This window comes from Amphimedon queenslandica, unplaced genomic scaffold (genome assembly GCF_000090795.2).
Source record: "Amphimedon queenslandica unplaced genomic scaffold, v1.1 AMPQUscaffold_13253, whole genome shotgun sequence".
In the NCBI taxonomy this organism is placed as follows: domain Eukaryota; kingdom Metazoa; phylum Porifera; class Demospongiae; order Haplosclerida; family Niphatidae; genus Amphimedon; species Amphimedon queenslandica.
Genome location: NW_003546511.1, coordinates 6,397 through 14,538, shown reverse-complemented (window position 1 = coordinate 14,538; position 8,142 = coordinate 6,397). Strand labels below are relative to the sequence as shown.

The following is an 8,142-nucleotide window of genomic DNA, read 5'->3' as shown; positions in this document are numbered from 1 at the left end:
CTGAACTGCAAAGTGCTGCAGTACATCAATAAAATATTTAAACACTATATCGGGATCAGTAGTATTGCACCTAAAATTAATGTTATGATATCAGAGATTGAAAAACAGGCATACTTCATTTCTAATTTGACTGCCTTTAAAATGCCTTGTATATGCTGAAGGTCTAAAAACCCACAAAGCAATTCTAGCAGGCCAGGTGGGTGAGGACCACAGGGCCTAACATCATAATTTCCCACCCTTATAGACACTTCCTAGCACAAATACAAACGTACAAACTTAATTTATAATGCAGCAGGGTCATGCATACCATTCTATAAACACTTGACTGTCAGTTGTAACCTTGCAAGCTTTGAGCTCATTATTAGATGTAGACCTATGCCCAAAACATTCAAAATTAAGAATAGCCTCCAAACATTGTAAATTATGGAGCTTTGTCCACATTGCCATTTTGTAATATTTCCATTGTACTAAATATTCATGCCTCCTGTCCACCATCCTCCGGCCTACATTGTTTTCAATTTTCTTAAAAAATATTGATAGTTTCCATTTTAAGTGGATGTAAAATTAATGTTACACAGTCAAAATAAAGCAACAATTTGGTTTGAATACAATATAACGTTGGCTGCATTTATCAATTGTTGCGTACTATTACTACTTCATGAGTCACGACAACTTTATTATTATTGTAACATGGCTAGGAGTGATGCATGTAATTGAAGGTCACCAATTAAGAGGGTCCATGTGCCCAAATGGGAGGTGACTGTAAATATGTGCAAAACAAACTGGCCGTTAATACATGTACATGTACTTTGCTTATGTCACGATGACGCTCATCAAAGGCTCTGGACAAGGACCCACCTTCCGCACGTAGGCTACTTACATGTATGTAACAGGCCGCTGATCGTGATGTTAGCAATAGAATGAGAAAAATTCAACAAGAGACAAACAATGCCTGTGCTAACAGAGGCAGCTTTTGAGGAAGAATAAACCAAGGGAGAAACTAAATGTGTCAGCAAGAAGAATTTTGTTACAGATATACACATGTACATGCATATATCAAGCTTGCTTTGTACGCACACAAAAAGGTTGTATTGAGTTGTATTAATTGGAAAACTGTTGTAGCCATATGTTACAAACCGTCTGAGCTCCCTAAGAAACACCCAAGCTATTCAAAACTTCTGACAATTACTTCCTAGCACTTCACAACAATGGCACAAGCAGGACAAGTAAGGATCTAATGATGAAAGAAGCTGTGAACATCTTAAGTGTTACATTTATCCTAACACAAAGGGCATTGTAATGTGGTCTTTTATTGAATTTGGTGGCACTGAGCACAAAAGGAATAGAGAATGTAGTGTTCCATAAATAGGGCCAGCCAGTTTCTTGTCTGAGAAATGACATTGCACCTTATTTTCATTAGACAAATAAGAAAATCCACACCTTTGTAATTTCAAAATGTGACAAGGGGCCACTGCAGTGTATTTTTTGGTGTTTATCTTATCGTCTTAATATAATTGCCTGCCATAATAATGATTCCTTCAAACTTCCATTGTCTAAAAATAATTTACAGGGATATGAGTCTTTAAAAATATAATTCTATGTTACTTCCTGTTGTTTGGTGTGGCTATATGGAACGTGTGGACTCATACCTCTGTGAATAAATTTGTTACACAATTGGAGTAGGAAAATGATTCAGGCTATCATATTAGGACCATAAAATAAATACCCAAAAAATACAATGCAAATGCCTTTAACAAGGCATTTGTTTCTCCCTGTCTGGCATTGTAAAATGTAGCTGTGTCCCACACCCAAATACCATGTACTGGTTTATTTTTATGAAGAAATATTTTTGCAAATTTCACAGTTCCTTACTCTGTCGTGAAATTTTTTCCACCGCAAAATTCTGCATTTCTATTGCCACATGCTGCAGTCTGCAATCTATTTGCAAAAATTAATTCAACAAAATTTTAGAAATGCAAGATTTGCGAACCATGGATTGAACCGGTGTACGGTATCTATTTGGAATGTGGCTAAAATTTTCAGTGCATATTATTCTGTCTTTTGTCACCAAGTTGCTGTTAGCAAGCCTTAGGGCCAATAGACAGCTCCTAATATTACATCATGTAATATATTATTTTTTCACTTGCAAAAATGTCAATTGTGGTGTTGTCAAAATCATTGAAGGATAACTACAGAAAAAAGAAAGGAGATAGATATTTTAAATGTAATTCAAGACAATAACAAAAAAACTAAAAGGATAATAGGGACACTTAGTTAACAATAGGTCAATGTGTAATTCATCTTTCATAATTATAGTTAGAGTAACAATGATATACTTCTTAAAGTCACTATTCCTACCTCACACTCTTCTAAAATTATTTGTAATATTAACTATAATTCAATACAGCAGTTTGACTAGAAACAGATAACATTTCCCTGTTGCACATGCATGTATGCTGTACTAGGATGACACAAACTCGATATTTGAAAACATTCTTAATTTTAAAGCAAGAGAAAGTGGTGTTTCACTGTTGCAAAAAAGCTGGAGAGCTTGTATAATAGCTAAGAGATAAATTTATCAAAGGACAAATCCACTTAACGAGCACTTACGCAACTTAAGCCACCCAAGTGCACAATCAAGTGGGCAAAGTGAGTAAATGAGGAAAGTCCCTGTTTACACTACAAACCAGTTTGGATTAAAGCTGTTCAGAAACCAGATTAATTGTGTCCACATGTAGCTGTAGTTAAATCAGTTTATAACACTACATTGCATGCATAATACGGATGCTTCAGTACTTAAAAAAGTTTTGATGATCTCAAACCACCTCCTGAGGTGGTTTACATAAGTCTGTTTGAAACCACATTGAAATTTTTCACACAAACTGATTTATTTCTAAACCTGTTTCAATCCTCATTGAGGGTATAGAGTAAATGGGGCTGAAGTAATACAAACTAGACTAACATAAGATAGAACAAGGAATATGACTCAAATTTGAGGACAAGCGAAGACTATTTTATATCACATTTATGACTATCTAAATAAGTAAACAGGGCCTTTGTCTACAATCAGATCATAGTTTTGTGGACAGGGATAGGAAACTGATATACGGTACTGTACAAAGATCAAAGAGTGACGTCACATCCTTTGAACAGAGCATGTTATAGTTGAAGAAATTTATTCACTTGATTATCTTACATGCACTTCTTACAGGACTCTTTGCTAACTTCTTGCATAGTTACAGGCTATTATGGCTGAGAAACAGGGTAAGAGACATAAAATGCCAAAACATGGTCCATTCCACTTTCAAGCTTCTTTAATTTTTTACTGCCAACTAAATAGTACCAAGTGTGTAAATTTAGGAACAATGAAACTCCCTTTTTTGTTTAGACTACTTTTTTTTTGACCGGAGACTTAAAGTTAACAATTTTGCGAGTATAACAATTATTAACAGGTACCCTTACCCTACTTTTCGACACATTTCTTCACTAAGTATACAACAATCAATTTATATCAGCATCATTACTGATTATTGAACAAATTATATACTGAAATACATCTTGTTTGTGACCCATATAAAACTGAAAATTATATTAATTAGGTATATTTAGACTTAATATTTTGCACAGAATTCTCTATTTCATACATGCAGGCGTGGTAAGAAATGGAAGAAAGGCCTTGGTAAGAGGAGTAAAGGAAGGATTGGATCCAAAAGAAAAGCCCATGTTGTCAAGAGAGATTTCATTTCAATTCTACCAACTGACTGGATAGGAATCTTTGCACTTCCAGAAGTGGCACATGAAGCAGGTTTAAGGCTGTGCAAAACATAAACCAAGGACGATCCAAGTCTTTCTCCACTGGTAGTGTCTTAATCAGTAGCACATGTACTCAAGTCTGATACATCATGGTTAGTGCATGTAAATCACCACCATGTAGACACACAAAGTGTTCTCAAATACCTTCAGAGATGAATCCTGAGTGACTGATTGATCTTCTGAAAAGGTTGTCAACTCTTAATAATTGTGTTGGAAACCCTGATTAAAGGTTTCCTGACTAGCAAAGAGTAAAAGAATTTCCAATTTTTGTCAGTTGATAAAACTGTTGTTGCATATCTGGATACTGGGTTTTGTGTGTCAGTAGATAGTGAGGAGTATGCATGTATCGTTCAGTGTTCCAGTTATCAACTGCTCAGTGACAATATTTGGTCTGTAGAGTGTGCTGCTTATCAAAGCATACAGATCGCTACGTGCTTTCATTCAAAAAGACTGATAGTACTATTCAGAAAAGAACTACAAACTTTAAGTAAGTATTGTAGATATCAACCCCTTATTTATTAATGTGCATTAAATGTCTAGGCAAATGAAGATGCTACAAGCACTTCGCAAAGCTATGGAGATGTGTGAAAAGAGAATAGCTAAAATGAAGCAAAAGCTTGAGTCATTGTCATGTGGTGAAGGGTTAAGATTGATGAAGAATTAAATTGTGAGAAAGAAGCAGTTATAAAGGATAAGGTCGCTGAAATGAAATCTTTACTTTTTTCAGATTTTCCACAAGTTTCTTAGGGGTAGCAGGCTAGTGAAATCAAAATATTTCCTTAACACAAATAATTCAAAATATTGGTAGCTGCTTTGAAAGTAAAGGGAGGGAAAGGAATGCGTTGGCATCCTATATTTTTGAGACGGTATCTCAACCTCACGCTTGTCACCAAAGTAATGCTTGAATCAGGCATTGAGTTACCTACAAGACGCACCATGAATGACTGGGTTGGGTTCAATTATGAAGTAAACGAATGTAAATGAACTTAAGGACAAGCAGAGGTACGTTAATAATATTTAGCTTACTTAACTTAGGTTATTAGCTTTGTTTTTGATGAAATGAAGATACGAGAAGACTTAGCTTTTGATAAAACAGGACAATCACTTCACGGTTTTGCGAATCTTGGGAGATGTAAATCATTATGTACAAGTATTGGAAAAGCAAGTGACTCATGATACCAAGCAGTCACATGATTGCTACTTACATGCTAACAATAATGGTTAGCTAAATAAAACTGAAGTTTCCCTATGCCAATTTTCCAACACAAGGTATTGCTGAAATTTTTTGCAATATTTACATGAATACATGTAGTTTTATGTACACTTGGTGCAACCAGTCATTCTCTTCAGTTGATTATTTGGGAAGCTGTGAGACAATTAGAAAACAAATGAATTTAAAGTTTGCTACATTTATAAATATTGACTACTTTAACATAATCTGTATGTATGTACATGTAGGGTGTTGCATTTGTATGTGATGGAGCTAAGACAAATAGAAAGTTTTTTAAACAACTAGGAATTGAAAAATACAGGAGTTACTTATAAAACGATTAACTGTCATGATAGATTAGGTTTATACATGTATTTTGCATTTGTGATGTTCTATACCTGATTAATACTGCACATCACTGTTGGCTCTCTTCAGCCATGGGTGGTATTATAGATGTACATGTACGTGGGTAAGTCTGCTGTGTTTATCTCCAATATTTTTAATTTGCAGAACAATGGCAAGTATATATTTTGGGAGCACCTTCATATTCTTAATTAAAAGACACAAGCTGACAGTGGTCTTTAGGACATCATCTAGCATACGAGCATACTTCCTTAGTATCATTTTCCAAAATGAAAGTGAACTTGGCAGCTCAGGTATGTACATGTACATATGTAGTTATGCATTTAGATAAATTGCCATAAGTAGGTATTTGTTATTCTGTAAGTTCAGCTTTTAAGATATTAGACAATGATAAGTATAATGAAACAGCAAAATTTATGACACGTTCGATCATTTCTTCGACAGTATGAACATGAGAGATTCAACTGATGGAAAAAGAACTGATCTAAACCCGTATAAAAGCATCAATGATACAAGATATGTTATTTGCTTTAAATTTTTCTATTCAGTAACCATTATTAATTCGTAGTGGCTAGAAGACGACTTCTTGGGTTATTGAGAGGACATAGGGAAGGATTCACTACTAATTAAGAGAAGGAAATGACTTCAAGTCAAAAGACACTGGAAGGTTTTCAAAAATAACAGGTGAGGTAATTTAATGAGCCATCTTATTTATATTAGCTTGTGTTTCTTACTTTCACAGCATGAACGCCTCTTCATTCTTTCTGAACGTTTCAATCAAGATCCTGTCGATTCATTCTTTGGACAGCAAAGAGCACGAGGTGGGAGGAGTGACAATCCTAGTGTATGCACATTTCAGTACGACACATAAGTAATACAATGATTATAATTCTAATAAAAAATTAACACTCAAACAATAAATAAAGTATTTGTTTCCTACAGACTATCTAATCCTGTGATTCTAATTCCTTTCTAAGACACCTACAAGTTATACCTTTTAATGTGATCAATTTTCAGTTTTTCCTTTATCTTGTGTGAGTTGCTGTAGGCTCTAACTGTGACCCAAAGGTGAATAGGCTTGTCTAACATCTGTCCCTTCCGGTTCTGTCTTCTAGTTCTACTTGGTCCTTGTAGCTCCAGTCTCTGTCAAAATATGCCGCTCTCAGCTGTTGCAGATAATGCGCCACTAAAACGATAACAAAACCTTTCGGTTCAAGTATCTCTTTCTCAAAATATTCTGCTCAATTGAACAGATCATAGGACTGTATAGAGAACTACTGAACTAGTCGGGAGAATAATCCTTTGACAAAAAATGTCTACATATATACACAAAACACACTATGAATAATAATCATATTAAATATTATTGACAATGAATAATCAATTAATTAAATGTAATTACCAGTCCTGACACACTCCCCACCTTGGATAGGGCAACCTATCCAACACAAATTATATCAACAACAAAAAATGACAACAATAATGCTATCAAAAATAATAATAAACAATTAATAATAAACCATAATACATGTAATAAGCACAATAATAATCAATTTTATGCATAAATACTACACAAATAAATGTAAAATTGTAATCATAAACAATTAGTTAAACATTAGACAATCTCACATTTTCCTTTCATGAATCCAAAAGTCTAGCTACAATCCTACCCCAAGCTTCTGTGGCTGCACGACGACGAGGTTGGCTCGTTACTCCAATATTAGTATCATCTGGAATTTCAACTGAGCAATTCCCTTCAGCAGGAGGATCTGAGATAACATTGTGATCCACAAATTCATCAGGATTAAAGTCTGATGAAGTATTCCCTTGTTCAACAGCCATTGGAGAGTTACTATTGCTCTCAGGAATAGTCGTAGGTACCTCCAATGGAAATAGACGCTGTAATGGTCTCAGAATAAAGGCTGATGGTTCTGAACCAGACTTTACTTGAACTATTGCTCCTCTCTCAAGACCGTCCTCACCCCTTATGATATCTTCGATCAACCCCAGTCTCCAAAACCCTTGCGGGCTCTCATCTTGAATGATGACAACGTCCCCCAATGATACAATATCCCCATCTCCTCGTGATATTCTCTTGTGACCCTCCCGCAACTCCACCAATACTCCTTTCTCCTTCGAGTCCAGAAATGATCCAGGATCCTGCTTAATTGTTGGAGTCACCTGCTTATGTTTAACCGAGAGGAATCCATCTCAAAGTCTTCTGATTCTGAATAACACAAGTGGTCAGGTAGACTTAATAAACGTCTTCCGGTCATCAAATGTGATGGGGTAATGTGTTCCTCTAAATCATCTGGTGACAGGTAGGTCAGAGGTCTAGAATTCAGGATCAATTCAACCTCAGTCACTTTGGTTAGCAACTCTTCATACGTCAACTTTGAGTGACCAACCATCTTCTTTAAACAGTGTTTTAGTAACTGGATCATGCGTTCAAATAATCCTCCCCACCTTGGGGCTCGCTCAATGTTAAATTCCATTTCACTTGCACTCCAGACAAGAACTGCTCTACTTCAACATAGACTTCAGAATTTTGGAGGCAGACTTAAATGTGCTTTCATTGTCTGAGATTATTTGTAATGGCAGTCCCCTTCTAGAAATGAATCCTTTGAAACACCTAATTAAACTTAACGAGGATAAATCAGTGACAATATCAATGTGATCTGCGCGTGTAGCACAGCATGTAAACAAACATAACCAAACTTTTTTATTGCATATCAGTGTGCATTCTGTTTCCCACT

General features: G+C 35.4%; 1 pseudogene; it reads right to left on the bottom strand.

The window, feature by feature from the left end:
- Positions 1 to 7,563: 7,563 nt before the first annotated feature.
- Positions 7,564 to 8,142, bottom strand: part of LOC109584051 (uncharacterized) — a 1,750-nt pseudogene continuing 1,171 nt past the window's right edge.